Raw genomic sequence first — 19,833 nt, forward strand, 5'->3', positions numbered from 1 at the left:
GGTCACTTCTCCAGGGGTCAGCACAGCCAGTTCTCAGTGGTGGCCTTGTTCTCACCTGGTTGTTTTCCAAACCTTGAGGACTACAGTGCCAAACTGTAGGTTGAGGAAGCTGATTCTCCCCATCTACTCTGCTCTTGTGAGACCCACCAGGAGTTCTGCGTTCTGGTCTAGGGTCTCCAACACAGGAAAGATGTGGACTTGCTGTCACAAGGCCAGAGGAGTTGATCCCAGGGCTGGAGCACCTCTGCTCTGGGATAGGCTGGGAGAGATTGAGGTTTTCACTTGGAGAAGAGAAGGATCCAAGGAGATCTCAGAGCTCCTGCCAGGGCCTAAAGGGGCTCCAGGAGAGCTGGAGAGGGACTTGGGACAAGGGATGGAGGGACAGGACAAGGGGAATGGCCTTAAACTGAAGGAGGGCAGGGTTGGATGGGAGATTAGGAAAAAAATTCCTCCCTGTGAGGGTGGGGAGGCCCTAGCCCAGGGTGCCCAGAGAAGCTGTGGCTGCCCCTGGATCCCTGGCAGTGTCCAAGGCCAGGTTGGACATTGGGGCTTGGAGCAGCCTGGGACAGTGGAAGGTGTCCCTGCCATGGCAGGGGTGGCACTGGATGGGATTTAAGGTCCCTTCCAACCTAAACCATTCCATGATTCTATGAAATGACCCTTGTCAGTTTGTAACTCCAGTGCTTGGGCAATTTTGACAATCATCGTGTGACTTTACCCAGCTCAGCCATGTGCAGTGACTCATTCAAAAAAAACCCCATCAGTGGAGACCACAGAGATCCATCTCTGCTCCATCTTCCCATCCTAAGTGAGCAAAGCTTTCTGCTAGCAGGAGAAAGATGTTTATGGGAAGCGAGAGCGCCGATGGTGCTGCCAGCTCTCTGCAGAGCACAGCAACCGGAAAAGCCAGCACAGAACAGCCTCTTAGGGAAGAGCTTTCCTCTGCAGCGAGATTGGGCCTGAGATGTTCATATTTTATTACATCCATTTCTCTCCAAGAAATATTAAAATGCTCTCACTCTTTGAAGGGAAGGGGGGAAATAAAGCACAGGAGGTGCCGAGATATCCCTAAGCAACCTATCAAATAAAACAATAAACTCTTCGCGGGCAGAATGGCTTTAAAAGGACCCACAGCAGTTTCGGGCCGTCAGGGGAAGAATACGAATGGAAATGATTCTGAAAATTATTAGTAGTACCTTAACAGCAGCCCCTTAATATCTCCCACTGTATCCTCCATCACCAGCACAGCCGAGCTGCTGCTTCATGCCAACTACTGTCCCTGCATTTCCCTCTGCTTGAGAGGGATTTGCAGAGGATCCAGCTGAGATCCGAGTGAGATTCTGCTGCTGTTGCAAGTCTCCATTGCAGCAGCAAAGGTGGTGTTGGCTGGGAGTTCCCACAGCTCCCCAGAAACAGAGTTTAAACATGGCTTGGAAAAGGAAGTGGGCACTGCAGCTGCATTCCGGCAGTTCCTTCACTGCAGGGACTGACTTCTCTTAGAAGAGCATGGAGGGACAGGAGAGGGGGGAATGGATTCCCATTGCCAGAGGGCAGGGAGAGATGGGAGATTGGGAATTAGGAATTGTTCTCTGGGAGGGTGGGGAGGCCCTGGGATGGAATTCCCAGAGAAGCTGTGGCTGCCCCTGGATCCCTGGCAGTGTCCAAGGCCAGGTTGGACATTGGGGTTGGAGCAGCCTGGGACAGTGGAAGGTGTCCCTGCCATGGCAGGGAGATTGTACAAGATCATCTTTAAGGTCCCTCCCAACCCAAATCATTCTATGATTCAACGATTCTGTGAGTCTCAAATTGCTCACAGAGGCTCTTTGCTTTGGTTTTAAGTCCCAGACTCTTTCAGCTGAGGATCTGCAAACACTAAAACAAAGCAGGGAGAAGGGAGAACGTGGCTTCTGCCTCGTCACTGCAGCCTGGCAAAGCCTTTCCCTGCCCTGTCGCCACCACTTGACTTCTCATTTCCTACAATGTTTGTTTTTCCCATTTCTGGACAACATGGAAGGGGCTGGGAATGCAAGGGGAAAGAGGGTCATGATCTTTATTGTTCCTTGTTCCTGTGTGTGGGCGGCAGGAGAATTGAGTGAGCTGGTCCTTAGCAGCCTCTTTGGCCTGGCTATAAATCAGAGCAGCTCCATCCAGGAAACACCCAGAGCATGTTATCGTTCCCTGACAGCAGACCCAGCTCCCTCCTGCCCTTCCTGGCAAGCACGGAGGGAGAGGAAGGGACAGGGACTGCCTTTGGCTGCTCCATGCTGCCAGAGCTCTTGGAGGACCATGCAGAACCTCTGTCTGCAGGGAGGGAGACAATCAGATGATGAAACAGGGGTTAGACATCAAGTGGGGTTTGCATTCTGGAGTAACTGCTCCCAGGATGGGGTAAAGTGGGGAATATTGCACTGCTGCTCTTCTGATTTATTCCCCACAGAGAAAAGACGAAATTTAAAACAGTTCCTGCTTTTCTCTTGGGTCTGGAATAGGAATGCAGAGGGAGCATGAAGAGGCACACAAGGTGTCCTTGTGGATATTTTGTCCTGTTCTGCCTCTGTGGGACACATGAATTTGTCTGTGGATGGGACAACTCTTCATATCCTTGGATTTCAGGGCTGAAATGAAGCCACCATCCACTGTAAATGAAAGAGCAGTGTTGGTCAGCCCTGTTCCCAAAAATAAATAGAGGAACCGAAAGTCGTCCCTGGGTGAAGTCATGAGTGATAACTGTGAACACAGAGTTCTCCACCAAGTTATGAAATCCCAGCTGAGCTGCTAGGAAAGAGGTTTAACGTTGCAGCATAGCCTCTACACACTCAACACTGCTGCTTTACTATTAAAAACCAAGGAAGTTTGCAACAGAAAACCACATTTACAAAATGTGGGAGAAGATTACATCACTGTATTGTAAATGTCTTCACCATTCTGGCTTTGGCAGGTCTGCATGTCAGGAACAAGTGCTCAGCTCTTGAGCAACCATGTGTGTCAGCACACAGAAAACCTGGCTGGAGATTCAACAGCGTCACAAGGAGAAGTTGCTTATAGCATTTTAAGTTTTTTAATTGTTTTAAGATGTCTTTTTTCCCATACCTGTAGTGTCAAGATCTAAAGTTTAGGTGTTTCTAAATGCAGCACTCCCAGGGAAGATGCTTTGTGAGCAGGAGACCTTTCTTGGTTGAATATTTATCTGTCAAAAAATGCATGTAAAGCCAGTTTAGATGATTCAGATTTGTGCCAGACTTGTCCTTGTTTCAGCTGGGGGGAAAAAATGTTGAGGATGTGTTTGTAGTCTTATGTTTCAAAATGTTCTACTGAAAGATCTGCTTTTCAATTTCAATATTTCTGTCCCTCCCTGATTTTGCCAAAAACGAGAACTGAAAACAGAACATCACTTACTTTATGAATGAAAGGTTTTATCTGGTCAAAAGGAAACTGTGTGTTTGGGGGTGGGGAAAAAACATCAAAACAATACCAAAAAAAGTTTTAATTCTTGTGTTTTAAACTAAGACTGTTTGATGTTTATCACCCTTTCATTTGAATTACTTAGGAGTACAGGAAAAACCAAGATAAGGTGGTTTACATATTTCCCTTGCTGGGGATGGGGTGTTTGTTCTTGCAATGTACAAAACAGTTTAAGCTTTACATTTTAATGTGACATATTTATGGGAAATAAAGAAACAAACTACTTGCAGCATCGTGTCTTCAGTTCTAATGCAAATTGTCTCTTCTATTGATGGAAAAGGCAAATAAAACCAAGGCAGTGTAGCTCAACCCAAGGAAGTCCTGACAGCCTTTCCTCAGCTGTGTTCATCTTTCTCCACTCTCAGGATATGAAATTAGACCTTGTTACACGTCCCAAGTCTGGACAAGGCCTGAATTTCTACGGAAAAAGACAAACAAACATTGAAAAATCTCATTTAGGGAAGTAGTCTGTTCTTTGGTTGTTTGCGTATTTAAAAGGAAACAAACAACTGTGTAGCAATTCACAAGCAGCCCTCAACAGATAGCATGAGGATTTTAATTGGGTTTTCTCCTTAGATCTGGAGAGTGTTAAATCTGCTTTTTAGCTTTGTGAGTCAGGTTTGTGATTATTTTATTACTGGTGTCTTCCTATTTGAAACTTCAGGTGGCATCATTAAGAAATCCTATAATTATCCACTAATTCAATCCCAGTACACAAAGCATTACTAACAGGAAAATTGTCTGGATTTGGATTCAAAGCCAAGGGTAAACTCACAACTGCAAACATTTTAAGCGTTTTCCAGGTTTGGAAAGTTTATCAGCTTGGAAAACATCCCATTGCTGAAATGAAACAAACTGTGACCAAACACAAATTCTCAGAAATATTTGTGAAATTTGTGTTCTAGCCTGGAAACCAAATTTCTGGATATGGCAGGAGACTCAGGGAATGCACAGAGCTCAGAGACATTTGAACACCTCCAGGGATGGGGACTCCACCACCTCCCTGGGCAGCCCCTTCCAATGCCTGACAGCCCTTTCTGTGAAAAAACTCATCCTGAAATTTCTCTCTCAGGAGGAAAACAAGTCTGGCGCAGAAAACTCAGCCTTGCGGATTATTTCTGAGAGCTGCTAATCATCAGGGAGGGGAACAGACAGGACAGATTCCTGATAGACAGACAGCTGGGAAGCTGAACTCCATAAACTTGAGATAACTGTGTGTAAAACCATAAAGCCTGGGGGGTAAAAAAGTAGGCTAGGGAAGAAGAAACTTTGACCATGATGATGTTGCTTTCTAGAAGAGTTGTGCATATTCATGGAATCATGGACTGGTTTGGGTTGGAATGGACTCTGAAGATCATCCAGTTCCAACCCTCTGCCATGGACAGGGAATCTTCATGAGCCCAGGTTGCTCTGGGTCATCCATCTTGGCTTTGGACACTTCCAGGGATCCAGGGGCAGCCACAGCTTCTCAGGGAATTCTATCCCAGCCCTTCCCCACCCTCCCAGGAACAATTCCTTCCCAAAATCCCATCTAGCCCTGCCCTCTGTCAGTTTGAAGCCATTCCCTGTGTCCTGTCACTCCGGGTTCTTGGAAATTGTCTCTTTTTCACAGGATGAACTCCCCATAAACCCTCCTGAGCCATATGGTAAAAAATGCATCTCTGGAAAATGCAAATTTGATGATAGAGTAGCTGATAAAGATTCAACAAAACTCAGTGTCTAAAAACTAAAGCCAGATATGAGTGTTCTATGGAAAATAAACACATTTTTCACAGTGAAGGGAATTAACCGATGGAAACAATACTTCGTGATGTCTACTGGATTCTTCACTTCTAGAAATGCCATCATCAAGACAGGAAGGGGTTTGTTCAGCTGATGTGCTCAGGCTCAGATGAGAATCAGTTAAAGGAAAATTCAGTTCAAGGAAATCCAAGAGACGACGTGATGGGTCTGACATCAGATTGTGAGATCAGGTTGACCACTGTTTCTCTTTGAGCAGGAAAGATCCCCAGCCAGCAGTGGGACTGTCTCTAAGATTTGGCCTTTTATGGGGTGACAGTGACACAACCTACAACCCTTCAACAGGAACTTCAATTTATGGAGTATTGCAATAAAAAAATGAGGCTGAAATACCCCCACATTCTTTCTTTTGCTGTTCTCTCCCCCCACCCAGCACAGTTTCTGTGATTCCCCTACATTCTCCTGGCTTTTCTCACCAAATGGAGGCTCCAGCTTGGAATGCAATTTAATGGAGCTCTGTTTGTGCAAATGCCTGGAAAGACCTTCTATAAACTGTTCCTACCAAACATCCAAAGCAATGCCCAAACATGCAGCTCTTGCTGTTGCTCAAGATCATTTGTGTCATTAAAGAGACACCGCTGCTTAATCCTCATTCTTTCCGTGCCTTGAAAAACAATGACACTTCAAGGAAAGGGGGCAGGTTTTGTTTCTGGAAGTGTTTGTACTCTTCAGTTTCCTGTTGAGTTTCGTGGCGGTCTCACCCTTAATAGGTGCAATTTTGAGGCTGCGTAACTCTGCCTGCAGCGCTGGATTTCTGTGTTTTGGGTGTGTGTCTCTAAATTATAACTACAGAGGAACCACTGGTCAGGGGAGTGCTCCTGATGCCGTGCCAGGCTGAGACCACACGAGCAGTGGTTCATCTCCCAGGAGCCAGCTGCGTGATCAGCTCAGGAACAAGCTGCAGGGCTGGCATTTGTCACAGCCAGGGGTTTAATGGGCACAAAATTGCAAGTGGGATCATACAAAACTCTGGTTCTAAACCAAAATCAGGCCTCCAGCAGCCAAACTCAGCACTCGGTGCATCTAGTGTGGACAAAGTTCCTCTGGGAGCAGTGGGGTTGTCCAGGGGCTCAGAGCTGCTCCAGAGGATGATCAGGGGCATCACCAACTGTATGAAGCTCAGCAAGGGAAAGTGCCAGATTCCGTACAAATGGGGAATGAGATGCTGGAAAACAGAGTCACAGGAGGGTCCTGGGTGATGGCAAACTGAACATGAGTCAGCAGTGCCCTGGAGCCAGGAGGAACAGCCAAGTCCTGGGGGCATCAGGCTGAACATCTCTAGCCAGGCACTGGAGAGGATTGTCCTGCTCTGCTCTGAGCTGGGGTGGCCTCACCTCACGTGCTGGGGACAGTTTTGGGCACCACAATGTAAAAAAGGTATTAGAGAGTGTCCAAAGAAGGGCAATGAAGATGGTGAAGGGCCTGGAGGGGAAGCTGTGTGAGGAGCAGCTGAAGGCACTTGGTCTGTTCAGCCTGGAGAAGAAGAGACTCAGGATAGACCTCATTGCAGTCACAGCTTCCTCGTGAGAGGAAGAGAAGGGGCTGGTACAGACCTCTTCACTGGTAAATTGATCTTACCAGTGACAGGGCCTGAGGAAATGGCCTGAAGTTGGGTCAGGGCAGGCTTAGGTTGGATATTAGGGAAAGGTGCTTCACCCAGAGTGTGTTTGGGCACTGAACAGCTCCCCAGAGAAGTGATCACAGCGCCAGCCTGACAGAGCCCAAGAGTTTGGACATCATCTCAGGGATGCACAGGGTGTGACTGCTGGGGATGGTCCTGTGCAGGGCCAGGAGCTGGACTCGATGACCCCTGTGTGTCCTTCCAACCCAGCCTGTTCTGTGATTCTGCAGTGTGGAAAGCCCCATCTCAATACCACCCCGGGATTACTCACCCTCCAGACACTCAGGGAATTTGCAGGTGCTGTAAGGAGCAGGCAGCTTGCCAGGCCTAGACACTTGGGTATGGCACCATTGCCCAACTCAGGAGCAGCCTCACCTGAACAGCAATATGACGACAATTAGGATATCTGATCACAGATCAACCCCTCTGCTTAACTGATAGTGGGGACAAGGGGAGAAATACCAGCAGAGGTGGCACTCCCAGGTGAGCTCAGCTGCACATTCCTAGTGCTGGGGTCCACCTGGGCAGGGCTGAGCAGGCAGCAGAAGCCACAACACACACGCAAAAGTGCTCTTTGGTTTCATTCTTGCACCAGTTTCCAAGCCTGGGGCAGCAGAAAAACACAGCAGGAGCGTCTGTGCTGAGCTTTGGATCCAAACCCTCTCAAAAAGAGGCTGGATCATTTCTGTCACAAGATTGAAGGGTGCAGCAAGGTAAACAGCAGTCCATGCCCCATAAAAATCTACTTTTCTCAGAAGTGAGCTGTGTGTGTCAACATCTCTCTCTGAATCAGGCCTAGACAGCCACTGTGATCCATCATGCACAGACCCCTGTCAGCCAGGGATTCCAAAGGCTGACAAATCCCTCACGATAAGGGGATAAATTATAATCAGCTGCTGTTGTGAAGATTGGACACACATTTCTTGCATATGCATCTGTTGGGGCAGCTCACGACATGCCACGAGCTCTTCCAGTGGTGGAGTCGTGTTCTCTCAAAGCAAAACGGAGAGGAGAAGGAAATAAAAAAAAAAGCAGCTTGTGGATTGCATGGTCTGTTTCATTCCGGTTAAGGATCACAAATCAAATGGATTCTTGAATCACAAACACTTCCTACAAAGCAAAGCAAAGGCAGGTTTGCCAGTGCACTGAATCTCATTTCACAGCTTTGTCACTGAAAATTGCTGCCACTGTTTGAGGGGGATACTCCTGTGCTCTTCTCTTGATCAGCACAAGAATCTTGACTGAAATACTGCTGAAGACAAATAACAGGTTATTCCAAGCCCTGGGAGTTAAAACATTGTGAAACAGGAGTCTTTCACTATGAAATAGCAGGCAAATGAACTGCCCAGAGCTGGGCCATAAATGGGATGTCTCCAGGAAAATTACACAAATGGTTTGAACTCACTTCAAAAAAGGAAAAACCTCAAACCAAACACAACCTCTTTAGGAAATACACCTTTTTCCTGTCTCCATGTCCCTCATAAAGAGTACTAATCTTCTTTTACACCCACAAGACACGCTGTTTAACCTGTGGGGGATTATGGTGGCTTTCTTTGTCTAAACCACTTCTCACTGTGATACCCGAGAGCAACAAAAAACCTCCACACAAGGGACTTTTCTTTGAAACCTGCCCTCAGGTGAAACTAGGCTGTGACTCACCTCTCAGGTAGCCAACTGAGGTGGAAGCCAAGAACATCTGAGGTGTCAACCAGAGGTGACCAGAAACCAAGGTCATAAAAATACCAGAAACATTTTTGTCATGGAAATTAAACTAAAAATCTCCTGAGCCTTTCAAAAGCTACCTGTGAGTCTGCTTCCCCAAAGGATTCCTGGCACAAACAAGTCCAGCTTTAGCCCAGCTGGATCAGCTTCTCTGACCCTGGAAAAACTCCTTCCACTTTCTTCCAAGCACCTCCCTCCGAGACTCCTTGCATGGGCACAGTGGAGGACAAAGCTGAAACTCTTCCCAGAATGCCTGAGAGAAGAACCACTCAGTCAAGAAAAACCATTAACAAATGTCAAGCTGTGGGGAGTGGAGGCAAGGGGGAGAGCAACAATAAGAGCCAATGCTTTTAGCATTTTTTTCCTGCATGTAATTTATGTGAATTGATCTTACTAGGAGCTGCTTCCCTGTAGTAGGGCATGACTTTACAATTATAAATGTATGATTTTAGGAAGCAAGTGGTGTTTTGTTTTCTTTCTATCAAGAGGTTACTTTAGAAGTAGAAGAATCTTACATAACTTAAAAATAATAAAAATAAAAAAAATAAAAATAATGAAGTCTAAAGAAAAAGATGCAGACTTCTTCCGCAGACTTCAGCTCATTGTACATTCACAGACCCGAGCAGAAGTGAGGAAAAATGTTTCTACCTTTTTAGTGCTCAGTGAGTTCTGTTGACACTTGAGTTAGGGGTAAAATGTGCTGTGCAGCTCAGCTGCAGAAGTTCACTGTAGATATGATACCAAACTATCACGGGGCAGAGTTGAATTCCCGGTCAGGACATCCTATTTTGCTTTTGATTAACTTCTGGTTTTGCTTCTCATGTGATGCCCATTAAACCGTTTGGTTTGCTGACTGAAGCAGGGTTTTCGGCTGCTGGATCCTTCCAGCAGCTATTTAGTAAAACCCTTGGTATTCCCAGTTGAATTATCCTGATGCCAAGAAATCCAGAAAGCAGTCTGGGGATAGATTTCCAAGCCTTTCATCTCTGGGTTGCCAGCAGGAATGTATGACTTGAGATCTGTGGACTGCTTGGTATATGCTTTCTTACTAACCTTTGAAATAATATCACTTAGAAACAACAATAAACTCAACTTAAAAAATATCCAGGGTTGGAAAGAAGTTGTCCCAGTACTCCTGCTGAAAACTGTCTTTGGATCTCACTGTTTTGGTGGAGCAGAAGTGCATTGTTTCCTGGCTAAATCAAATAAAGGGAAGTTTGTGTGCATTCTTTCCTGCGCCCACGCTAACTTCCCTTCGGTCCCTTATTCCCTGTGGGGATGAAGTGAGGACGTGCTGCTGTCTGCACTGAATTGTTCCCCATGAGACACATGGAGAGCCAAAGGGGTCCTTTTGGTGACCCCTGGGTTTATGATTATGCAGCAGTGTGATGGAGGAGTAAATCAGAAGCACATTCCTTGAGAGTCTCTTTTGCACTCATTCTGCAAATACATCACGGAGATAAACCTCTGGGGATAAACTTCTGGCTGTGGGGAAGTGGCTAACAGAGAATAGCAGATTTTTTGCAGAGGCCAGAGGAAATGTGTTGTTTCATAAGGGAACCCCAGTAATGCCTATTATTCCCACTGCAGCTCACCCTGAGTGCAGTTCCTGGAGATACAGCTTGTCTTTCCCTCAGACTTTGTGCACTCTGAGTGTTCCTGCTCTCCAGATGGAAATGCACCACCTAACCAGGAAGAGATTTTGGGATGTGATGGTGTTCCTGTGCTGGCAGCACCAGTGCCCTGCACAATGCACTGAGAGAAGTGTGGGTAAATTGGTGTGGAAATTTGGCTTAAATTCTCCACATGCTGCCCATCAGCTGAAGATTTGAGCCATGTACTGGTCAGAAGATGCAAGATTATGACAATTCCCTCAAGCATTATTAGGCCCTCATGATATCCTTTATGCTGGTAAACTAAAGGGATGCTTCCTGACCTAAATTTGGAGCTGCTGCCAGCACTAACCCTAAATAACTCTGGGGCATGATTTGGCAGGTAGAGTATTTCAGGGAGTGTTCCCAAAAGGTGGATTGCACAAGGGCACCTTGTTTTGGGTGGTGAGGCAGTTCAGCAGCACAGACATGGGCTGGTGTGTCCCTTGTGGTGTCAGAGCCTGGCAATATCCCTGGTCATGTTTAATTTACCAATGTGGGCTCAATCTGTGCTGCTCCTTTGTTAAAGCAGGTTTTGAACTGAGTTCAGTTCTTCCACCCATTTGGTGCCAGTGTGGAACATGGAGTACCCTGTGGTCCTGGAGGGAGAAGAGATAAATGTTTGTGGCAACTGACTTGGCACAGTTAATTTCCCAAGCAAAGTCTCAGCCAACCCACTGGAAAAAAGAAAAGTTTCCATGTTGGCTAAAAAAAAATGTAGTTTGGCACTGAAATCCAACCAGCCTACAAGGTCCTACAGTACCAGGATAACTTCTTCCTGTCCTTTTTTTTTTTTAATTGAAATCAGACTTTTTTCATTTAACTGTTTCCAAAGCATGTAGGGGTGAGTAAACACAAAGGCTGAATAGTTAACAAATTTGTAAGCATGCCCAATAGCCTTTATTAAAAAAAATATAGAGAGACAGTATGTATGAACATATCTATATATGAACAACTTCTAAATTTATGTATGGCTATATTTTTATAAAAATACTTGTATTTAAAATAAAATTACATATGGCTGTTTTAAATTACATTAGGATGCCTAATCAAGACTGCTGGATTATGGTCCTCTTTCATAAACCAAAAAAGTGAATAGGGAAAGCACATGTGATGCAAATATAGACTTATGCAAGGAGAGAGTTGGGATTGTTCAGCCTGGAGAAGAGAAGCTTTGGGGTGACCTCATTGTGGCCTTGCAGGGCCTGGAGAGAGACAATTTCCAAGGGCTGGAGGGATAGGACACAAGGAATGGCTGCAGACTGAAAAATTATAGGTTTAGATGGGATATTGGGAAGGAATTGTTCCCTGGCAGGGTGGGGAGGCCCTGGGATGGAATTGCCAGAGAAGCTGTGGCTGCCCCTGGATCCCTGGCAGTGTCCAAGGCCAGGTTGGACATTGGGGCTTGGAGCAGCCTGGGACAGTGGAAGGTGTCCCTGCCCATGGCAGAGTGGCACTGGCTGATCTTTAAGGTCTCTTCCAACCCAAACCCATCCTCCTTTGGAAAGGATGGCACCCCAGGGTCTGAGAACCCCCAAGCCATGGGAGCTTGAGCCAGAGTTTGGGCCAGCTGAGGATCCCCCATGCAAGCCCAGGGGACACCAGAGAGGTGCAGCCATGCCCCTGCCATGGAATTTGAACCCTTGCTGCTCCTGTGGCCCTGCTCTGCAGCAGGTAGATAATATTTAGGACTTAATAGCTGCCAATAACCTTTTATTGTCTGCAAAGTGTTTTCAGAAGGAGCTGGTTTGGAGTGAGTATAATCTTTCCGGGAAAAGCAAGCCCATTCCAGTAATTATCTTTGACAGTTAAATCAGCCCTCAACTTACTTGAAAGTGATGATGGAGGAACAAGCTTTTGCAAGCTGAAGCCTCTCTGGAGCATGAAGCTTCTTCCTTGCCCTCTAAGAATAGCATCCTTCCCTCCTAAGTCAGCATTCCCTGCAGACTGGAAGCATGCAGCGAGACCTGCAGAAGCAGAGCACTGTGTGCACATGCAGCTTTGACAGTCTACCTGCTCAGCTGAGCTCTGCAAGGTTAGTAAAACCCAATAAAACTTGGTACAAGCTGCTCATAATATCCAGAAATTGTTTATTTTTTTTTTATTTGCAGTGGTGGAGGGGAGGCAGAAGCCCAGCAAGGAAGATGTCCAGGCCTAAGCTCCTGCAGTGACCCACTGATCCAAGCTGCCCTGGCCAAAAACTGACCCTTTGGACACTAGGGGTGGTTTCCCCTCTCCTGCTGCACCCATGGCCTGAGGGCTGAGCATCTGCTTTGGCTCCACTCTGCAGGTATTCTCCTCCTGCCCTGCATTGTCAGAAAACAGGATGGAGGTGTACAAAGCTGGAGAAAACTTCCACTGCCCACTGGAAACCCTCTTTGCCAGTCACCAGAGTGGGATTTCTGCCCTCTGAGTGTCTCCCATGATAACACCCATAGATTATACACTGAAAAGGTGTCAGCAAGAATGAAAGCACCCACATGAACCTGGCCTTCACCTCCAGTTTTGGAGGCTGAGCCCTGCCTGGAAAAGTCTAGGACTGGTCAGGGTTTGAGAGGAGGATTGACCCCATGAGGTCACTCCAGCTGAGCTGTTCTGTCACAGCACATTTTCCAAAACAACCCAGAGAAGGTGACTAAGCCTGTGTTGGTTTGAAGAGCACAATTAGATACTCTTGGCTTTGCTGGCCTTTTGCTGACCTTGCTGCAGGACTCTGCAACCCACCCAAACCCAGCCTTTTGTCATAACCCATCAGTGCTCCCCACAGCCAGGACTTGCTGTGTCCCACCTGTGTGACACAAGCACAGGTGCTGAAGGAGGGAATTTTCTTTGGGCACCAAGGAGATGCTCAGGGGATGAGTGACCATCCCTGCCAGGGGGAGCAGGGGACATGCAGAGGGTGGCAGCTGGAGCCAAATCCCTTTACAAGGTGGCAATTCCTGAGGCAGCACCTTCTTGCAGATGCACAAAGGGAAGGCCAAGGGTGTGTCAAGTTTTACAGTACTCTCTGGCCTTCATAAATCCATTTTATGAGTCGCCTCAGAAGTGGGGCTTAACACCTGAGGTCCTGACCTGTGAGTAAATCCAGGACAGGGAGCAGCCTTGTCCTCAGAGCTGCTGGGAGCACAGAGCATGTCAGCTTTCCATTTCTCTGTCTGAGGGAGCAAAGGTTTCAGCAGTGGCAGAGGGAGCAGCCCTCATTCATCACCTGAATCATACCCCTATCACTGTCTGGGCTCTTATCTCCAGCCACTTGTGTACAGCCAGCTCTCTGCCTCTTTGAATTGTCCTCCTCACCATCCATCTGGACACACCTGGAGAAAAGATTACACACAGCAGGTGTAGAGAAGGGCCAAGTCATCCCCTCTGAGGCAGGACCTAGGTAAAGAGTGGCACTGAACAGAGGGAGTGGTGCCCCAGAGCTGCACAGGACTTCCAGGACAGGCAGCCATGCAACACAATTCTGATAAGATGCAGAGGGCATTGCAGGAAACAGCACAAGATCTGCCCAAGCCAGCATTTAGCTGCTCTCAGCACCTGTGTGTTGCCTGGTGGATGCTTTACAATCAAGCATTAACAGCTATCATTACAACTTTGGCTTTTCTCATGTTCATTTACAAGCTGGAGAAGGTTTTTAATGCAATTGGGAAGGATGTGGGCAGGTTTCTTGCAGAGGGAAAGAAGAGCGAGGATGAGATCAGGCAGCAAAATTGAACTGCTGTTAAAAAAAGAGAAAGAGAGGGGTTAGAAGGAAAAAAACCCCACAACCCAGAGGAACCCCATGCCAGCAGAAAGCTGATTTTTTCATGCTGGTGTGGGCTCTGTGAGGGTGCAGCTCCTGGCCAAATGCCCAGCAGTGTGGGAGGTGTGCGCAGGGTTCAGGGCTGCCAGACGAGCCATGTCACCCACACAGGGGACTTTGTCCTTTCAGCCTCTCTGGAGCACACAGAGGTGTCCTGGCTGATCCTTCATAAAGCAAAATCAGGGAACCTGCCAGCACAGCTCGTCCTGACATAGAGTGATGTCACTGTCAGGACAGAGGTGCCCCAGAGTGCACAGGAGGGCTGGGACAGGCTCAGGGGTGGCCAGAGGCAACAGAAAGTGGCTGCAGCAGTGGGCAGATGAGGAACAGTGATTTTGGGAGAAAGGTCCAGAGGGATTCACAGCCAGAACAGCAATGCAGCGCTCACCAGTGCTGTATTTACAAAGGCCAGACACGAGGAGTTGTGACCTTGGCCTGAGCTGGTGGGACATGAGCCAGCACAGCTCTGAGCCTTCTCTGGCTGTGCAGCTGCTCAGATTCACACTGCAGCCCCTCAGCCCCTGCTCTGGGCTGGTTGGGCTGGAAGCAATCCTGCAGCCCAGGCAGGGCTCTGCACTCAGTCAGATGCAGCCAGGGAGGATGAGCCAAGAGCTCCTTGTCAAAGCCTCCAAGTTTCTGTGTGGTGTTTTGTAGCAGCACAGGGATGGTGCAGCACCACCAGGACACAGTGTCCTGCTGCACCACCCCAGGGTTTGTCTGGGGGACAAACACCCTGTCATGTCTGTCACAAAGAACACCCAACCGTGATGTCGCTGGCTGTGACAAGGAGTGTAGAAATCCCATCAGTGCCTTTTCTGGATCTGAAGGAGGCAAAACTGTGACCTAACAAGCTCTGCACAGGTCACAGGGCTGTGTGCTGTCACTCACTTATCTCTGGTGATTCACTCTCCCCCAGGAGAATTGCTCAGGGCTCTCTACACATCCCAAAGCAAAGTGCTCTCACCCGATCCAACACAGCACTTTCAGCTGCCCAAGCCAAACAATCTGTGTGACATCCATGACCAGGCTGTGCAAACAGATGCAATGGGACCACAAAACCCCTTATCTACAGGTGGGAAAGCACTGGAATGGGAAGGAGTTAAATCTCCTTGCAGCTAGCTGAGGTTGCTCATCGAAGAGACATAAAATCATAGAATGGTTTGGGTTGGAAGGAACCCTAGAGATCCTGCCCATGTCTGTTCTTACTGGAACAAGATAATCTTTGAGGTACCTTACAAGTCAAAGCATTTTGTGATTCTGTGAAATCTGGACTGGGCAGGAGGACCCTCAAAAACATTTCAAACTCTTCTCCCTTCAAGCTGGAAAAGAAATAAAAGAGAAGTTGCCACTCTCTCATTCTGTCCTGAACTATACCTAAATGGTTGGGAAGAGTGTCACAGCACTGAAAGAAAACAAAATCCTTGGTCTCAGTGGTAGCTTTTGGTCTCTGTGCAGTTCTGTTGCCCTGATGAACACAAAGAGAGGTCCTGGGAAATGCTGCAGTTCAGGGATATCTTCAAGTAACCTGTGGCTAAATTGTCATATTTGTTATTTTGCTCTTGGGTTTCGTTTTTTTTCTTAAACATTTTAAAAATAGGCCCTGGAAAGAAAAATGCCTGAAACTCCTGCATTATTCCTGAAGACTGTGCAGACAGGAAGAGTTGTCCCTGCAGCAGCCACATGTATAGCTCTTAAGGGACACCATATTATATATCTGTAATTTTTTCAAAGAAAGCTGGCTTTCTGAAAAGCCCTTTTCTGGGAAGATCTTCACTCAGGGTATGTTGCCACTGGGGCAAAATAGCTGTTTCTTCAGTTTCTTCTCCCACATTCCCAGGAGTGGGAGGTATGCAGGATTTCAATATTTGCAGTTAAAGACTGAATTTGTACTTCTAAGTTAGGGTAAGTATCTAGAGTGTCATATGTGTCAGCCAGAGTGAAACTCCAGCCATCTCCTCCTCCTATTCAGTGTTGAGCTCCCAAATCCTTAAGCAGCAGATCATCAGCCCTGGCCCTGATTTTCAAAAAAGTTCATAAAAGCCCAAGGCAAGCCTGACATCCTCCTTAAGCTGCTGCAAGGAGCTTAACAGAAAGACTCCATTTAAAAATTAAAAATAAAAATGTTGGCCTCCCAAACCTCCACTGCTAAAAGAGTTTGCCAACACTCCTCAGCTGCATTCCTGGGAATATTTAATGACAGTTTGCTTTGCTCTACATGCACGGGTAATATATAATCCTTGTGCCACCACTTGCTTTGAGTGTTCTTCATAACTGGAGGCATTTTTTTTTCCTTCAAGCTTTTGATCTCAGTGAGACTGTTATTCCTGTAGTAGCAAAGCTATTTGTCCTTTTAAGTAAGCATGTGGTAATCCACAAAATCCATGATTCATAATGAAATTGGCTTCAGTCTGCAGGAGTTTAATGGTTGTCTCAACCCAGGACAACTGGCAATTTTGGCACAGAGCACTGTGGCCCCTCCTTGAAGTAATAACATCTAAAGTGTTGGACAAACTGGGTAGTTGATGATAACCAGTATAAAACATGATATATGGCATGGCTCTGGGTAAATTAGAGAGTGCTTTAATTTGAGCTTGTGCAACCATGTTTAGCAGCAGCGGTTGTTTTGACTGTGTTAGTTGCAAAATTAATATTACAATTGGACCTGACTCTTCAAGATCTTTTAAGACCACCAGCCACGCTGTGCACTCCATTGGGCCAAGGAATATGGAAAAAAGCGGTGTATTTATGGTGATGCTCTTCAATTACAGAACAAAAGGTGTTCACAGCAAGGCTGCACAGGGAGCTGCAATATTTTTAAACCATCTTTGGGGGTTTTTTTAAGTGATATGTATATTCCTGTTGTATTATTTCCTTGCTATTGCAATCTCCTAAAGTCTTTGTATGTAAATTAAAAGTCATGCTGGCACTACAAAAGTTAGGCTGTCACCCTTTTAGGCAAACACAATCATGCACAACCTAAAATGAACTTGCTGTACACTCAGCACTCTGCTAAAATTCACATCTGAGTGCCATGACTTTCAGCCCAGAATCCCACAGCATTTTACCAAACCTGCCATGCACTGAAGCCACCTGCTCACCCTGACCTGCACTAAAAACCTGTCCCCTGATTCAGAAACTATTGCCCCACCATGGTTTATAACTTATAGGCGGTCTAGACATTTGTTTTACTTGCAGGAGGAAAGAAATAGTCTGTTTGTAGCTGTTGCTGAGCATACACAGCCTGCTGGCTTTGGTGAGTGAAGCTGAGCCAGTCCTTTGTTTCTTTTGATCCATTAAAGCCTCAGCCTGTTTCCTTCTGTCCAAGCAACATCACAAGCAGCAGCGTTCAAAGCAATGTTTGTTTTCTCACCCCTTGTTTATGCTCTGGCTTTCTCAAGGATGTTCCAGTTGGTTTGAAATTTCCCAGGATTAATTTTAGCTCACCAGTGATTTATATTTTTTTTTTTCTTGGAAAGCCCTAACCAGCTCTTGGCATTCTAAGAATGGACACTGTGTCCCTTTAAAAGCAAAAAAAAGGACAAGTGGCCTTTGTCTTCAGCTGCCCCAGGGGAAAAAATAGCCTGTCCTTAAATAAGCTTGGATGGAATCAAAAAAGACCTTCTAGAAGGGTTAAGGGGGATTTGGGAAGAAGAGGAAGAAGAGTGTGAATGTTGAAAACATCCTTGCACAAAGAGTTTCATGGTTTGGGTGCTTATCTACATTTTGCTCAGAGTCAGCTAAAGGTGGAGGGAGCAAATTTTGTGTCCAGCACAACACAAAACCAGATCTCCTTGTGGTCATTCTTACCCTGAGCAGGGCAAGCTTGGCTCAAAGGTAGAAATGACCATATTCATCTCCTTGGGGCTTTGAAAACACTCACAAAATCTGTAAGCAAACACAAAGATTTACCCAAACACTGCTATTTTTGGCATTTTCAGCTTCCTGCAAGAATGCTTTCATCTGAGTAGCCCTGACTGGTCCATGCCTTTGCTAGACCCAGGCAGCCAGAACTCAGTTTTGTTGCCAGTTTCGAATTCACCACCGAAATTAGGGAGAAATGTCAGTGCTTCCAGGATCTGGAGTATCTCCCTTTACCAGGAGCATCCCAGGGTCTGGCTGTCCCTGCCCATCCAGGCAGCCAGGCTGAGTTTCACCCACAGCACCACATGGGTGATGTTTTCCTTTCAGTATGAAGGATTTTTTCTCTCCACTGATTTTTCTGGATGGAATTGCCTTTCTTCTCCTTGAGCACATTCACCTGGAGCATTTAATTAACTCAAGATAAACCTCCACCTTTGGGATCATCATTTAGAATTTTTTTAACCATCCTGCTGCCTCCTCTGGATTCTCTCCAGCAGCTCCAGCTCCTTCCTGTGCTAAGCCCCAGGGCTGGAGGTCTCACCTGAGCACAGGGGCACAGGGGCAGAATTCTCTCTCCTGACCTGCTGGTCACACTTTTTACACTCTTTTTTCACAGCTCAGGTGAGCAAACAGCAAAAAGCCACCAGAGCTGTACCTTTTCTGTCTTTTGGATGGTGCAACATCAATGGAACAACCTCCACATCCCCATGGCTTTCTAGCAAGGGAATGTGCTGAAAAAAATCACAAAGGGAAGCTGCCTTGCCTTTTCCAGGTGATTTCCACTGTTCTCCTGTGAAACTTTGTGGTTCCTTCCCTTTCCCTAGGTCTTGGCCCCTGCATGGGCACCCAGAGCACAATCCAGGGAGGAGATGTCCCTGCTGAGGCATCCTGGCTCTCCTCCACCCCTGTGGGAAGTGCTCCCGTGGACACAGCTCCCTGCCAGGTAATTAGAGCCTTTAATTCCCAAAGATTATATATTTCAGCCATCCATGGAGGGGAGGAAGTTCGCTCTTCCTAGCAGCACTCCACCCAGGAGCAGTTTATCTCCATCCAGATAGGGCTGAAGAGGCTCTTGAGCCCTTTGTAAACGGGATTGGATCAGATAAAGGTGATTTAAGGCAGAGGAGGGCACAAGAATTGCCTCAGCCCGGGGTTAGAAAGGTCTCCTGTGCCACTGGACAGCACTGCCACATCTTCTGGACATCTTTCAAAATACACTCCCAGCAAATGCTGCTCAAAAATCCGGGCTAAGCAGATGATGCTGATACAACAAATATGTTATGACATGGCTTTATTTTTCTTTTAATTTACTTAGGCACATAAATAGCTTTGCTAATTGCCATTCCTTTCGAAACTTTGGAAGATGTAAACAGTGTCTGCCAGAAGAGTGGGGAAATATAGCTGAATTTCAGTGGTGACAAGGGGGACCATGTCTTAGCAAACACCACTTAGATGGGGCTCTACAGTGGAAAATTCTCTGGAATTCGCTTTATTTTTTACAGCTTGATCTTATCATGAGCTCTCAGGCCCACGAAATGTACCATACCCAAGTCCTAGAATTATGGGGAAGCAGAAGAATGTAAGATTCTGTTTAAAACAAAAAGAGAGCACGGGGAAAAGGAAAATTTGGGTTTACACAAGGGAACAATAATGCACAAACAAAACCACTGTTCTCCCCAGTTTCAAGCTGACTGTCCCAGCTCTCTGGGGCTGGCTGGTGGTGACACAAGGGGATGATGTCCACAAGGATGTTCCAGCAGTGGCAGGAGGTTCCAGGAGGGGATGTCCCATGTCCCACAGGAGCTACTGAGGAATTCCCACCAGGATTTCAACCGCTGGTGCCAAAGGATCAGCCAAATGCAGTCACCATCACTGGGTTCATCCCACCAGGAACATCTGCACCCTCCCTGGCC

General features: G+C 46.7%; 2 long non-coding RNA genes across 2 annotated transcripts in view; both read right to left on the minus strand.

Moving 5' to 3' along the window:
- Nucleotides 1-19,833, minus strand: part of LOC146444072 (uncharacterized) — a 71,959-nt gene that overhangs the window by 5,945 nt on the left and 46,181 nt on the right. The window lies entirely within an intron of this gene.
- Nucleotides 13,851-14,771, minus strand: LOC146444073 (uncharacterized). Its single transcript, XR_014849878.1, has 2 exons — nucleotides 14,448-14,771; nucleotides 13,851-13,975 (listed from the first exon to the last, which is right to left on the minus strand). It is a non-coding gene; the product is annotated as an uncharacterized LOC146444073 (long non-coding RNA).

The sequence above is a fragment of the Lichenostomus cassidix genome, chromosome 1 (genome assembly GCF_008360975.1).
Source record: "Lichenostomus cassidix isolate B80296 chromosome 1, HeHo_3.0, whole genome shotgun sequence".
Lineage (NCBI taxonomy): Eukaryota > Metazoa > Chordata > Aves > Passeriformes > Meliphagidae > Lichenostomus > Lichenostomus cassidix.